Source organism: Choloepus didactylus, chromosome 4 (genome assembly GCF_015220235.1).
Source record: "Choloepus didactylus isolate mChoDid1 chromosome 4, mChoDid1.pri, whole genome shotgun sequence".
Taxonomy (NCBI): Eukaryota; Metazoa; Chordata; class Mammalia; order Pilosa; family Megalonychidae; genus Choloepus; species Choloepus didactylus.
The window spans coordinates 42,974,114-42,990,948 of record NC_051310.1 but is presented as its reverse complement, the minus strand read 5'-3'; the positions used below and the strand labels follow the sequence as shown (position 1 = coordinate 42,990,948).

General features: G+C 34.5%; 1 protein-coding gene and 1 long non-coding RNA gene across 3 annotated transcripts in view; both read left to right on the top strand.

The window, feature by feature from the left end:
* Positions 1-5,461, top strand: part of LOC119531315 — a 47,983-nt gene extending 42,522 nt beyond the window's left edge. Inside the window, exon 3 of the long non-coding RNA XR_005216302.1 lies at positions 4,800-5,461. This is a non-coding gene — a long non-coding RNA (uncharacterized LOC119531315). The remainder of the gene's footprint in view (positions 1-4,799) is intronic.
* The window catches only part of RAD51B (RAD51 paralog B), a 781,261-nt gene that overhangs the window by 315,867 nt on the left and 448,559 nt on the right, over positions 1-16,835 (top strand). The gene's annotated exons all lie outside the window — the stretch shown is intronic.

The following is a 16,835-nucleotide window of genomic DNA, read 5'->3' as shown; positions in this document are numbered from 1 at the left end:
AGTTCAGGCCCTCATTATGTCTTTTGGACTATTACAAAGCTAATGAATCCAGTTTTTAATACCTCTCTGCTGTAATTCCTTTTCTCTAGTGCTGTGATTGCTTTTTTATAAGATCTGATTATGTAACTTCCTTGCTTTTTAAATTATTTCCCATCTAAGCCTACATGTTTTAGGTTGGCTGAAGACACAATGGCCTGACCTTACCTTTACTTTCCGTTTATTTCCCACTCCGCTCTCCCAGTTCTTCCTTCCTATGCATGCCATAGCTGTAGTCACTCCAGACTATTAATCATTTCCTAAACAGCCCTCCCAATCCCTTTGTTTTCACCATTATTGCATCTACCCATAATGTTCTCTTCTGCATTTCTGCTGGGTTGAAATCCTATCCATTCTTTACAGTCTAAGTTATATGGTACCTCTTCTATGACATCCTGTTTTCCCAGCCCAAATTAGTCTTTTCTCTTCCATGTGCTGCATAATATTTTATTTTGAAATTGTATTAGTATTTAACATATTTTATCATATATTTTAGTTGTAAACATTTTGTTTCCCTTAGTAGATTACCAACATCTTGAGAGCAGGGACAATATCATATTTATCTTTGTATACTTGTCTATCCCATACATAATATATGTTTTTAGTAAATGCTGGATTTTAAAGTTTTTATTGTGTAATGATTTTAGAGTTTTCCTCCTCTTTATGGTTTTTAGAATATTTTAAAAGGTCTGAGTTTTGCATGTATGGGGAAGAATAGTTAAATTAAAACTTGAAACATCTTTCAGAATTAGTGATAGAAAGGCAAGTGACACCAGGAGAAGAATACGATATTGGAAGTCAATGCAGATCTAGACAAGGATCCTCGTGCCTCTACCACATTTTAGTTATGATTATAGAAAACTCTGAACTTGTTCTCTTGTCTTTAAGATGAGGCAGTTGGACTAAGTCAGTGTTTCTTAACCTACTTTCTATCACAAAACACATGGCAGGTTGTGTGTGGACATGTTCCCATCAGCATACTTAGATTTTGATAGAAGACAAAATAGAGTGCTTACAATTTTAATTTGATTTTGTAATTGCCACAGCTATTTCTGGTATGCCAGTAAGGGACACACTACACAATGCAGTGAAGAAAAGATGGGGGTGGTTATATACAAACCTCTTTCTTGCTTCCCAGTGAGCTGTAACTCCTTTATCAGAATGCATGTGGATTACATTGCATTCAGAGATTACAAGGATAACTTTGAACTTAATTTAGATTAAAAAAACAGTTGAAGCATTCACAGTATTTTAATCATTTGTAGACACAAATTACACTTTACAATTGACTTTGACACTTGATCTTATCACACGGTTGGGAATTGCTGGACAAAAAGATCTTGAAATTTCCCTCCAGCTCTCCAATTTTTGATTCTTAATTCTCCTTTCTAAAGTGTGGTTGGGAGTGAAATGATGATGAAAGAACACTGAAAGTTTTCAGCAGTTATCTTTGTCCTGTGCTCATGATAACATAAAAATGGGGGGAGGCGGGATGCTTTCAGTTTTTCAGTTAAAGGAGTTGAACACACAATGAGCATTTCCTATTGAGTGGTAAAGTATTTTGAGTGAAAAATAATATGGTTTTACATGAGAATCCTTTTCAGCAGACTTATAATTCATCTAATGACTTCAGTCACATCAGCATCAACCAGTAGGAAGATTGAGAAAGAATTTGTGGGCAAGAGTCTGGAATGTGCATAGTATTCCATTTAATAAGTAATTGAGAAGCTAAGGAATTTGGTACAAAAGAGGATCAATAACTTGAAGTAACTTTCATGTTTAGTATGGTTTCATGGCTGCCCTAAAATTCCTTCCTTTGCCTTTCCTTATTCCTAAATTTGATATGTGGAAATACATGGATTCTAGATGGGAGATGAGACAATTTCTTTCGTCACCATATTTGTACCACCTAATTTTGAAAAACAATCAATTTTTTTGGGTATAATTTATATACAATAAGAATCACACTGCAGTGTACAGGTCAGTGACTTTTGACATATGTATATACGTTTGTCACCACAATCAGATAGAGAACATTTCTGTCTTCCCAGAAATTTCCTTGTGCTCCAGTGTGGGCAAACCTCACCTCACCAACACTTGGTATTTCCACTCTTTTAATTTGATTCACTTGAGTTGGTGTGAAGTGGTATCTTATTAATTTGCATTTCCCTGGTGACTAATAATGTTGAACATTTTTATGTGCTTTACAAATATTCATGTATCTTTTATGAAGTGTCCAAATCTTTTGCTGATGTCTTATTGTATAACTAGACTTCTTTGTATATTCTAGATACAAAGTCTAATGTTTTCTCTCATCTGTGACTTGTGTTTTGATTTGTTTTGATGGCCTATTTTGAAGAACAAAAGGTTTTAATTTGGATGAAGTCCAATTTCTCTGTTTTGTTATAGTTAGTGCTTTTCACAGCCTAAGAAATCTTTGGCCTACACCATTGTTAAAAAGATTTTCTCCTACATGTTCTTCTGGAATCACCTACTTTTAAAATAGAACGTTTATCCTTTAATCCGGAATAACAGTAACTTCAAGGTAATGTTGACTTACATATTTTGAGAGAAGGAGAAGGGTTAGAAAACTAGTTTGCATAATTGCCTTTGGTTCCATTCTCTACCATTCATTTTGGAACTTATCTTCTTCTAGGTACAGAACATGTGTTATATTTCTCTATATCTCTCTGGGCCTGGCACAGTACTGAGTATATAGTAGACAGCAAATATTTGAACAAATCCTGTATTTCCATTGGCTTTCATTAAGAAATTAGAAATGCTTTTGCACAGGGAGAAATCCCAATAGATTGAAGTAAAAGGTTTGGCAAGGAAAAGGTAATGGGGATGCCAGACCTCACTGGGCATATCAAGACTGGAGTACAGCAGGGTTCTATCACAGAAACCTATACTATAGCTCCTTGATAATGTGACAGCACCTTTATGCCCTTCCATTATGTTCCTTCCTGTTCATTACTATCCCTGGCATACAAAAAATATCTCCCATGCCTAGAGAGTCACATTCTATTACTCAGATTTCTTAGAATTTGTGCCCCGTCACCACACTTTTTTCTAGATATTTATAATGTTTAATAGAATTGGGTACAATATTATCCTTTGCCAGTAGATGCCACCATCTGACTTGATATCTTCTCAACATCCAGAATATTATATTCCTTAAGGTTCAGGCCTCAAATCCTCTTAAAACATTAATTTCCTCTGTATTTATTTTTATAAAATTGAAATTCTGTATTTCAAGTTTACTGAAAATGGTCATTCCAGTTAACTTTAAAAGTTTTAGCATTATGAAAGCTTTTCCTTCTTCCTCTCTTGTTTCTCCTTTCCTTGCTTTTCTCTTCAGAGTTTATATTTTCCTTCTTCAGTGAAATTTTCCTTTGTCTAAAGTGTTATTACAAGTAAGATGATAATTGGCTTTGTTTTGGTTTTATGTTGCTGCAGAAAAATCATGTAAGATTTCCTTGAATTTTAGTCCAACCCTGGATCAAATATATTTGTCATTTTTGAACTTATTTATTTCAAGAATAGTTTGTGTGTCTCTATTGAATATTTCCTTAGTACTCACTTAAAACATTAAAAAAAAAAGCTAGAAGGAAATATCAGTAAATATGATATGATCTTCAATAGAGAACTTGCTAAGCCTAAGAACTACGGAAGAAGTCTAAAAGTAAAAGATTAATTTGTAAATAAATAAAATATATTTAAAATGAAAAATCATAAAAATCATAGATTTAAAAGGCAAACTGAGAATTAATTAATTAATTTTCTTTAAAAATAATGTCTAATGCTGGGTGTGAGATGGACATTCTCTTATAACTCTGACTGAGAGTATAAAATGGTACAACTTTCCTGCTATGTAACTTGGTGTTATAATATCAGGGGCTTTAAAATTACCCTTATATTTTGTTTGACCTGATAATTCTATTAACAGAAAATCTATCTCAAAGAAATAATCTTACATGCATATAAATATTTATATGCGAAGATATTTATTGCATCATTATGTATAAAAATTAAAGACCAAAAACAATGCAAATATTCAACCATCATTAAGTATTTTATTGTATATTATATAATATGGTATTAGGAAATCATTAAAATGTTTACCAAAAATTTTAATGATGTTGGGAAAAGCTCATGTAATAATGATAATTAAACAAGGCAGGATAATAATATAATTAATATGTTATTATATATTTCACATATTTGAAAGAGAGGGGAGAAGACTTGAAGGATGTACACCAATGGATGTGAGTGATTTTTCTTTTATATTTTATGTTGTAAAAATTTTTTTTTTAGAGGTCATGTATAATTTTTGTAAGGAGAAAAGCTAATGAATGTCATTTTCTAAAGAATGTTCCTTCTTTTGATCTGATCAGATCAATCTATTGACTTGCAATCTATTCCAAAGGAGTACTCAGAAGTACAGAAGGATTATTCTTCAAGGTATTCATTGTTGTGTTTATAACACTGAAATTTTGAAACCAACCTAATATGAGAATTAGGGGAATGATGGTTCAGTTGTATGAAAGGATATCGTGTGTCCAAAGAATCTGTAATGATATGAGGAAATGTAAGTAAGGGGAAAATTTGCAAAATTGTACATACAATTGAAATATCAAATTATATCAATTCATTTAAAAAGTCTGGAGGAAACTACAAAAAAGTTCTTCTTTCTTCTGGTTGGGTAATATGATAAATAATTTAAAAACTCTTTTCACTTTCTCTGTTTTCCATTTTTCTAGAAAGAAATATATTGTGTTTTAATTAGAAGAAAAGCATCACTGTAAAACAGAATGATAATGAATAGAGAATTTTGAGATCACATTTGGTGTGAAACATGACATTCGAAATTTCAGGTGATTAATTCTTGAAACAATATATTGAATGATCCTAAAAGAGAAAAAAGACAAGAAAAAAATGGAAAAAAATTAGACTTATTGCACAAAGATGATTTAATATATTTCATTTACTCGTATGGCAGATAATCACTCATTCACCACACATTGTGTGAGTAACTGCTATGTGCAGAGCAAAGTACAGAGCACTTAGGGACTATCTGCCCCAAGGAGTGTGCTACCTAGTATGGAAATTGTTTCGGTTTGCTAATGCTGCTGTCATGCAAAATACCAGAAATGGATTGGCTTTTATAAAGGGGTTTTATTTGGTTACAAAGTTACAGTTTTAAGGCCATAATGTGTCCAAGATAAGGCATAACAACAGGGTACCTTCACTGAAGGATGGCCATTGGCATCTGAAAAACCTGTGTTAGCTTCGACGGCACGTGGCTAATGTCCGCTTGCTCCTAGGTTGCATTTCAAAATGTCATTCTCCAAAATGTTGCTCTTGGGGCATTTTGTCCTCTCTTAGCTGCAGCTCCTCTTCAACATGTCACTCTCAGTTGCTCTGAGGTCCTTCTGTCTGTGACTCCAGTGATCCAATTAACACCCACCCTGAATGGGCGGGGTAACACCTCCATGGAAATTATCCAGTCAGACGTTTCACTCACAGTTGATTGAGTCACATCTCCATGGAAACACTCAATCAAATAATTCCAATCTAGTCAACACTAATATGTCTGCCCCCACAAGGTTGTACTAAAGATAATGGCATTTTGGGGGATGTAATACATCCAAACCAGCACAGAAATATTCACAAAGAACTGATAAAGATAGCGTAATTAAAGTAACATAAAAGAATGATTAAATGTTTTGGAATGTCAAAGGACAAAGGGGAAAAACTCTCTTCTGGATCAGAAGAGTCTTCACAGAAGAGCTAGCATTTGAATGGGCTCTGAGGGAATGGGTCTGATTTTAACGGTTGTAATTGAAAAGGAGTGCATTCCAGGCAAAAGAGTGGGTTGTGACAGATGTTGGTGAGCCAGGACTTTACTTTTTAGGTTTTTGAGTGGGAATATGACCTGATCAGAGCCTGGGAGCAGGGTATATAATACCTCAGAATATTTAGGGATACTGTTTCAGTTTGCTAAAGCTGCTGGAATGTAATATATACCAGAAATGGGTTGGCTTTTTCAATGGGGTTTTATTAGGTTACAAATTTAGATTTCTAAGGTCATGAAAATGTCCAAATTAAGGCATCAAGAGGAAGATACCTTTTCTGAGGAAAGGTTGCTGGCATCCGGGGTTCCTCTGTCACACGGGAAGGCATATGGTGATGGTCTGCTGGTCTGTCTTTCCTGGTTCTGGTTTCAATTCTGTCTCCAAATGTCTCTGGGTGTTTCTCTCTAAACGTCTGTGGGTCCTCTCTTAGCTTCTCTGGGGCAAACTCTGCATTTCATCTCTTAGCTTCTCTGAGCTCTCTGAGTTTCATCTGTCTTTTATCCTCTCATAGAGGACTCCAGGAAGGGGATTAAGACCCACCTTGAATGGGCTGGGTTACATCTCCTTAGAAAGCAATTTAATCAAAATGTCCCACTCACAATAGGTCTGCCTGCTCAAGAATGGATTTAAAGTACACAGTCTTTTCTGGGGTACATAACAGCTCCAAACCAGCACAGGCACTTTCTACAGACAGATGAAAATCATTTAATGGGGAAATATGGCAGCATGACTGGAAGTTATGGAAGGGAATTTTGAGGACAGCCATCAGGCTTTGCTACTGCTTGTTTGAAATTGGACTTCTGTGTGTCAGTTTTGTTATCTCCAACTGGGATATACCTCTCATCATAGAAATGTTCTGTGGGCATAGAGACACTCTGTGCAATTCCTTCACAGACAGAGTTAGCTAGCTAAAAGTAGAGTTTTCTCTGGTAGTTATATTTCAGTAGCCACGAAAATTGCCTAATCAATTTTAGGAAGAAAGAATGAGCTGAGGAAGTTTAATCTGAAACAGAATGAATATATGGGGACTATATGGCATCTCTCTTCAAAAAACTAAAAAAAATTGGCACATAGAAGGCAGAATAAATTTATTTACATTTCTCTAGAAATTAGTACTAGAACTTGTAGTGAATCAAAGTTATAGAAAGACAGATTTTTAGCTCATTCTAAAAAGGACCTGGCAATTAGAGCTGGCTACTGCTTGAAATAGTTAACATGAGGCACTCCTTAGGAAGGTGTCAAAAGAATTCCTGACTGGGAGAATTTACATTCACAAACCTAAGGACCTTTCTTGAAGAATAGAAACGGTTTTCATGTGTTAAAATAGCTGTGAAGAGAAATGACTTGCCCCAGATTCTTGCTTAAACAAATGGTAGTTAATTTCTGTTCCTTCTACACCAAAAGAGAAAATTTACTTTAAGTATATAAGGTACCACTCAGAGAACTCAAGGAAAAGTTGGACAGATAGACTTCAGAAGGGACAGGAACTGAGACAGCTCTGTGAAACTCAGAAGTTCATGAACCTTTGTTTTAATGCTCTGCCACTGACATGTTGAACTTCAACTGCCAGTCTATGTGCTTCTAAGTTAAAATTCTCAAATGAGAGACTAATTAGCTTAGTTTGAGTCATGAGTGTACCCTTGATCGAATCGACTATAGCCAAGGATTAAGGGCCATATAATAGAACCAAGGCTAAAATAGGTTAGGGATGGGCTTTCTCCTCTGGGTGGTGGTCAGTAATTCTCAGAGAAGAGTGGGAATGAATCATGAACTAGATACTCCAAAAGGTATTTGTTACATTTCCAGAAACCATCAGTGACATAAGTAGGGCTAGAATTTGGGCTGTTTGAGCCTGTTTCAGACAATTAGCTTTTACTGTATGAATAATATATGCAAGGTGATGGGGCAGAATGTAGAAATACATACTATGGACCCCGTCCTCCGGGAATTTACAATCAGTATTTCCAGTAGAGTGTTCAATATTTAATAGATCATCTGCTTAAGTTTCACTTTGAGAGGATTAGCCGCTGACAATGCAGAAAGGCTCCATTATGAACTTTTGAAAAAGTTTCGAGTAGACTATTAAAGACATTTGAATTTTATAAATATCTATACATGTAATATTTGCATAAACCAATCTTAAAAGACTATTATAATCTCAAATTCCAACAAATAAACAAGCAAAAACCATAATCTTTCCCTCAAACATGCAGAACTATCGGTTATATATCATCTTTGCTAGGAATGTATTTCATTAAAATGTATGCTTATTATTATATGTACATAAGGTGGATGATAACAAATGTTTTAGGTGCCTACAAGGTGCTTCTCAGTACCCTGATGTATGTAACATGCACATGATGTAAAATATTATATGTGGTATATGTTTATATAATCTAATCTTTATAGTCATTGTTTTATGGATGTACACGCACACCTTTATTTCAGCTGAATGGCTAAGAATATTTTATTATTTCATGTCTCTGGTTAAGCTGCCTTTGAGTTTGCAATGTTTGAAAGGTATTTCTGGTTTACATTCAGCTCTTGTTCTATCTTCCTTTTGGAACAGTTTATCAACAAAAGATTATAAAGTAAAAACAATATGACAAATATGTTAGGTTCTAAGTCCTGAGCTTTTTTTTTCTTCCCAAATAAGGCTAAAAAAGGTTGGAGGAGGAATTTCGTACTAAAACCCTATAAAGATAATTAGTAGCTGACTTAGCAAGTTGCTTAGATATTTCCTAAGAGACCAGTTTTAGCTATGATGCAAGATATATTTCGTTTCCACTTGGATAAGTCACTGGCTTTATCAAGACCCTATATTTAATTATAATTTGGTCTATTTAAAGTGCTGAATTTGTTTTAAATGGCTATCCAAATTTTCATGGCATCAAAGGAGTTAATAAGGTACTATACCTTCTTTTTTTTTGAAATCTCTTTTGGTCTTAGAATCTAACCAATTTTGCCATGGATATTTCTCAGAGCCTATTTTTCCAAAATAATCATTTATTTTGAATAGTCTAGTTTACATTTTTATTTAATTGTTGCTCATTGTTCACATACAGTTAACTTTCCACCTTGCCAGTCCGACTTAAGGAAAGGAACATTGAAGGCTTATGTTCAGTTAGAACTTCTGCAGGTAAATTATTATTTACCCTCTTTTTTATTTCATATGATCTTGACAAATCATGCTTAAATTACAGTCAAAATATTCTTAGGAACTTAATGACTTTTGTAATGTTTGTGCCCATTTTAAAAAATGTTCATCCATCCTACAGAAATCTTACGTTCTACTTGACAGCAATATTTAGCATTCAATTCTGTCAGAAAGCAGAAGGTATCAAAGTAGTATTTTTCCCTTTATTAGTTGTGGTGGCATATGATATTCCAAACAGTGAAAGTAAATATTTTAGAATTATAATGAGCCTATCTCCATGAAATCTAAATCTTGTAGTTGATTTTAATTTTATTGCTGCTGCATCCATTGTTATCTGAATATTTAGTCAAAGTATATTAAAAACATCAAAGGCAAAAAGACGTAAGCTTTTTAAAATGTATTTTTTTCTCATTGTATACAATATTATTCTCCATCTATTCTATAAAACTAGTTTTATTATCCCTTCCTGTTCCCCCAAAAGATATAAGGTGGCTCTCTTCCTTTTATTTTTTTATACATAAAACTCCTGGAAGTTATGTTGTTTTTCCTTTCTCCTCTCTCTTTTATACCTGGCTAAAAATATTCTCTATGTGATATAGAGTATGACATCAGAGACTTAGCCTTAGTGTTCTTACCCAATTATTACTTTTGTAAACCTGAAACTTTTTTTTTTTTTCACTTTGTTACTTTTCCTGCTTTGTGTCTTGATTTTCCCATTTGTAAAATGAGAATAGAACAGTTGCATCCCATTTACTTCATGGGAGAATTTAAGGATGAATGAGCTTGTATTTCCTCTGCCAGATGTATCAGCCTAATCTTATTTGTGTATTTTCTGTCCATACTTCTGATTCCATAATGTCCAAGTGATATATATTTTCCATTCTTTTATTTATATTCCTTTCCAGTTGTCTGGGATTTTTCAAAATCAAAGCATGTTAATCACATTTCACTATTCACTCGAGTACGTAAGATATTCTTCGGCTATGGGCAAATGTTTGATTAGCTGCATTTGCTTTTGAGTATCCAACAAAACCCAGGCCCCAGGCCATTGAAAGCTGTAGCAAGAGGGGCGTCCCCAATATGAAATACAGATCAGTTTTGAGTTGTTTCAGCCTTTTTCAAAAGACTTTCTCTGGTCTACTCAGATGCCTTCTTTCATTTAAACTTGGATAATCAGTTCTGAAAAAATGCTATGACTGAGGGTTGAGTTTGATCAGTACACAGTTCTTTTCAAGAGCATTAACTATCACACTAATTTCTCACCTGAAGAACAGAATTTTACCATGACCTTTAAAGATAACAATATGTGTAATACTGACTGAGAAAAAGAAAAAAATAGTTTCATAGTCAATATCTGGTGTTGTCATCAGTTTCAGATAAACTATTAATGATTAAATATTAACATAAGAAAAAATGAGGGCCTTGAAACTTGGAAACAAATTACTCATTGATAGACTTTCACTGAAGGTCAGTGTCATAGTAATGCATAACCATTTATATGAGTGTGTAAAAAACCTGGAACTGATTTGAGTTTTGGGGTCCAATGAAAGCAACTACTTACTTAGAAACCCAAAATTTCTGTAGCAAATGGAATGATCTTGGAGGAAATGATCTTGTCCTAAAGGATTTTGAAGTCAGAATTTAAAAATTATCAGTCTCTATCACTTTAATATGATTCCTGTAGAATTATTTAATTTTGTCCTATAACGAGATGCCTAAAGGATGTACTTGTGTGATGGTTAAGTTTATGTTAACAGCTTGGCCATGTGATGGTATCCAGTTGTTTAGTCAAGCAAGCATTGGCCTGGATGTTACTGTAAAGATATTTTGTGGATTTAAAAAATCAGTAACTTGATTGCATTTGTGGCTGATTACATCTGTAGCCAACTGAAGTGATTGCCTTCAACAATGAGAGGAGTATCATCCAGTCGGTTGAAAGCCTTAAAAGTAGAAGTGATGATTTCAGCAGTCAGAAGGGAGAATTTCCATCTCTTCTTCAGCCAGCCAGCTTTTCCTGGGGAATTCATCAGAAACCTTCACTGGAGTTTACAGCTTGCAGCCTGCCCTACAGAATTTGGAATTGTTCATCTATGTAGTCACATGAGCCAATTCCTTTAATAAATATCATAATATTTACATTTTATTTATATATATATATATGTATATTCTGTTAGTTCTTTTCCCTAGAGAACTCTGACTAATACAAATTGTTTATTACTATTTGAGTACTAAAGAGTGTCTTCCAGGAATCACAGGTTCTGGGTTGGCACAACTGATATTGAGTTATTTTTATCTGTCAGAGGTGGCCAAAGATTCAAATGCCTCTTGAGCCTCCTAGAATGTGTGAGCAGAGGAGCATGCTCAACTTTCCTTTAACTGTGGCAGCAGGATATGTGCTCAGCTCTTGCAATCACATCATTAATACAGGAGTTATTTAAGAAGAGAGGAACTAGGACAGAGTCCGATTTTATGGCATTTAAGTTTGTACATCCTGTATCAAAAACTTACTTCTGTATTTTTTGTATTTCCTAATTTATCTATATCAAACACATTGAGCAATAAAGAAAAAGTTATTTGCAAAGTTCATTTCAGCCTACTCTGAGGCTTGTGGTGACAACGCATGAGAGTTCTGGAGGAAATCATACTCCCTTTTGGGGGGGTTCAATGGTTAATTATGGACAAATAATAAGGCAAAAAAATCTTAACTTTTTTTTTTTACTCGTTCACAATTAGGGACGATGAACTTTATTAGCAATTACTAATTGTACCTAAATTTTGCCCGTTTTTCATTGCAAGTACTATATTGATTTGAAAAAGAAAGTTGAGCTTTCGTAGGATTTTTTTTTTAATTAATGACTATTTTGTTAGGGGTGCTTACCAGTATCATATTAATGGAATTTTGAGGCACACATATTGGCTTACATATTAACAAAACTTACTGACCTATAGAGTGATAAATAATTCCTATTTTTCCTGGTGAACCAGTTTTGCAATGTTTTGGCAAAGATTTTTTTTTTTTAATTTTCAACTTTATTTATTTTTGAATAGGAAACACAGTCATCTTGTTCAAAATACCATAGTACAGAACAGTATATAGGAAGAAGTATTTTGCTCTCTCTTTTCCCTGTGACTCTATTAGCCTCCTTGAAGGCAGCTTAAGTTACTAGTTTCTTTTGTTTCCTTTTATAAATATTTTGGGTACAGAAGATGTGTGTATGTGTGTGTAATAATTTTCCTCTTTCACACAAATGCCTGCATGCCATATCTACTATACACCATACTTAAATTTTCACTTAGTGGTATACCTTGGAAATCATTACATGTTGGTACATAAAAGCTTCTTGTTATTTCTTGTGACCTCATGGTATCTATTGTATAAGTGGGTTGTAATTTTTTTTTTTTAATCTACACTCCTGCTGAGGGATATATAGGTTGTTGCCAATCTTTTATTTTTTATTTTTTATTTTTTATTTTTTTTTAAACTTTCCCTTCTTTTTTAAATCAACTGTATGAAAAAAAAGTTAAAAAGAAAACAAACATACAATAAAAGAACATTTCAAAGAGACCAGAACAAGGGAGTAAGAAAAAGACAACTAACCTAAGATAACTGCTTAACTTCCAACATGTTCCTACTTTACCCCAAGAAAGTTACCTAATATAGCAACATTTCTGTGAACTTGCTCCTACTATATCCATCTGAAATTAACAGACCATAGTCATTCCTGGGCATCCCCAGAATGTTAAATAGCTTATCTGTTCTTCTTGGATTATTGTTCCCCCTTCCTTAGTTGCTCTCTATTGCTAGTTCCCCTACATTCTACGTTATAAACCATTTGTTTTACATTTTTCAAAGTTCACATTAGTGGTAGCATATAATATTTCTCTTTTTGTGCCTGGCTTATTTCGCTCAGCATTATGTCTTCAAGGTTCATCCATGTTGTCATATGTTTCACGAGATCGTTCCTTCTTACTGCCGCGTAGTATTCCATCGTGTGTATATACCACATTTTATTTATCCACTCATCTGTTGAAGGACATTTGGGTTGTTTCCATCTCTTGGCAATTGTGAATAATGCTGCTATGAACATTGGCGTGCAGATATCTGTTCGTGTCACTGCTTTCCGACCTTCCGGGTATATACCGAGAAGTGCAATCGCTGGATCGAATGGTAACTCTATATCTAGTTTTCTAAGGAACTGCCAGACTGACTTCCAGAGTGGCTGAACCATTATACAGTCCCACCAACAATGAATAAGAGTTCCAATTTCTCCACATCCCCTACAGCATTTGTAGTTTCCTGTTTGTTTAATGGCAGCCATTCTAACCGGTGTGAGATGGTATCTCATTGTGGTCTTAATTTGCATCTCTCTAATAGCTAGTGAAGCTGAACATTTTTTCATGTGTTTCTTGGCCATTTGTATTTCCTCTTCAGAGAACTGTCTTTTCATATCTTTTGCCCATTTTATAATTGGGCTGTCTGTACTATTGTGGTTGAGTTGTAGGATTTCTTTATATATGCAAGATATCAGTCTTTTGTCAGATACATGGTTTCCAAAAATTTTTTCCCATTGAGTTGGCTGCCTCTTTACCTTTTTGAGAAATTCCTTTGAGGTGCAGAAACTTCTAAGCTTGAGGAGTTCCCACTTATCTATTTTCTCTTTTGTTGCTTGTGCTTTGGGTGTAAAGTCTAGGAAGTGGCCGCCTAATACAAGGTCTTGAAGATGTTTTCCTACATTATCTTCTAGGAGTTTTATGGTACTTTCTTTTATATTGAGATCTTTGGTCCATTTTGAGTTAATTTTAGTGTAGGGGGTGAGGTAGGGGTCCTCTTTCATTCTTTTGGATATGGATATCCAACTCTCCCAGCCCCATTTGTTGAATAGACCATTATGACTCAGTTCAGTGACTTTGGGGGCCTTATCAAAGATCAGTCGGCCATAGATCTGAGGGTCTATCTCTGAATTCTCAATTCGATTCCATTGATCTATATGTCTATCTTTGTGCCAGTACCATGCTGTTTTGGCAACTGTGGCTTTATAATAAGCTTCAAAGTCAGGGAGTGTAAGTCCTCCCGCTTCGTTTTTCTTTTTTAGAGTGTCTTTAGCAATTCGAGGCATCTTCCCTTTCCAAATAAATTTGATAACTAGCTTTTCCAAGTCTGCAAAGTAGGTTGTTGGAAATTTGATTGGGATTGCATTGAATCTGTAGATGAGTTTGGGTAGAATTGACATCTTAATGACATTTAGCCTTCCTATCCATGAACATGGAATATTTTTCCATCTTTTAAGGTCCCCTTCTATTTCTTTTAGTAGAGTTATGTAGTTTTCTTTGTATAGGTCTTTTACATCTTTGGTTAAGTTTATTCCTAGGTACTTGATTTTTTTAGTTGCTATTGAAAATGGTATCTTTTTCTTGAGTGTCTCTTCAGTTTGTTCATTTCTAGCATATAGAAACATTACTGACTTATGTGCATTAATCTTGTATCCCGCTACTTTGCTAAATTTGTTTATTAGCTCTAGTAGCTGTATTGTCGATTTCTCAGGGTTTTCTAGATATAAGATCATATCATCTGCAAACAATGACAGTTTTACTTCTTCTTTTCCAATTTGGATGCCTTTTATTTCTTTGTCTTGCCGGATTGCCCTGGCTAGCACTTCCAGCACAATGTTGAATAACAGTGGTGACAGCGGGCATCCTTGTCTTGTTCCTGATCTTAGAGGGAAGGCTTTCAGTCTCTCACCATTGAGTACTATGCTGGCTGTGGGTTTTTCATATATGCTCTTTATCATGTTGAGGAAGTTTCCTTCAATTCCTACCTTTTGAAGTGTTTTTATCAAAAAGGTATGTTGGATTTTGTCAAATGCTTTTTCAGCATCTATTGAGATGATCAATTGATTTTTCCCTTTTGACTTGTTAATGTGTTGTAATACATTGATTGATTTTCTTATGTTGAACCATCCTTGCATGCCTGGAATGAACCTCACTTGGTCATGGTGTATGATTTTTTTAATGTGTCTTTGGATTCGATTTGCAAGTATTTTGTTGAGGATTTTTGCATCTATATTCATTAGGGAGATTGGCCGGTAGTTTTCCTTTTTTGTAGCATCTTTGCCTGGTTTTGGTATTAGATTGATGTTAGCTTCATAAAATGAGTTAGGTAGTGTTCCATTTTCTTCAATGTTTTGAAAGAGTTTGAGTAAGATTGGTGTCAGTTCTTTCTGGAAAGTTTGGTAGAATTCCCCTGTGAAGCCATCTGGCCCTGGGCATTTATTTGTGGGAAGATTTTTGATGACTGATTGGATCTCTTTGCTTGTGATGGGTTGGTTGAGGTCTTCTATTTCTTCTCTGGTCAGTCTAGGTTGTTCATATGTTTCCAGGAAATTGTCCATTTCCTCTACATTATCCAGTTTGTTGCCATACAGTTGTTCATAGTATCCTCTTATAATTTTTTTAATTTCTTCAGGATCTGCATTTATATCACCTTTTTCATTCATTATTTTGTTTATATGGGTCTTCTCTCTTTTTGATTTTGTCAGTGTAGCTAGGGGCTTGTCAATCTTGTTGATCTTCTCAAAGAACCAACTTTTGGTGATATTTATCCTCTCTATTGTTTTTTTGTTCTCTATGTCATTTATTTCTGCTTTAATCCTTGTTATTTCTTTTCTTCTACTTGGTTTAGGATTGGTTTGCTGTTCATTTTCTAGCTTCTTCAGTTGATCCATTAGTTCTTTGATTTTGGCTCTTTCTTCCTTTTTAATATATGCGTTTAGTGCTATAAATTTCCCCCTCAGCACTGCTTTTGCTGCATCCCATAGGTTTTGGTATGTTGTGTTCTCATTTTTATTCGTCTCTATATATTTAGCAATTTCTCTTGCTATTTCTTCTTTAACCCACTGATTGTTTAGGAATGTGTTGTTTAACCTCCAGGTATTTGTGAATTTTCTAAGTCTCTGATGGTTATTGACTTCTAATTGTATTCCATTGTGGTCAGAGAATGTGCTTTGAATAATTTCGATCTTTTTAAATTTATTGAGGCTTGTTTTATGTCCCAGCATATGATCTATTCTGGAGAAAGTTCCATGAGCACTAGAAAAGTATGTGTATCCTGGTGATTTTGGATGTAATGTCCTGTATATGTCTGTTAAATCTAATTCATTTATCAGATTGTTTAGGTTTTCAATTTCCTTATTGGTCTTCTGTCTGGTTGATCTATCTATAGGAGAGAGTGATGTGTTGAAGTCTCCCACAATTATTGTGGAAACATCAATTGCTTCCTTTAGTTTTGCCAGTGTTTCTCTCATGTATTTTGTGGCACCTTGATTGGGTGCATAGACATTTACGATTGTTATTTCTTCTTGTTGAATTGCCCCTTTTATTAGTATGTAGTGGCCTTCTTTGTCTCTCAAAACATCCCTGCATTTGAAGTCGATTTCATCTGAGATTAATATTGCTACACCTGCTTTCTTTTGGCTGTAGCTTGCATGAAATATTTTTTTCCATCCTTTCACTTTCAGTTTCTTTGTGTCCCTGTGTCTAAGATGAGTCTCTTGTATGCAACATATTGATGGTTCATTTTTTTTGATCCATTCTGCGAATCTATATCTTTTAATTGGGGAGTTTAATCCATTTACATTCAACGTTATAACCGTGAAGGCATTTCGTGAATCAGCCATCTTATCCTTTGGTTTATGTTTGTCATATTTTTCCCCTCTCTCTATTAATATCCTTTATTGTACCCATACCGAATCTCTTTAGTACTGAACCTTTCTCCAAGTCTCTCTGTC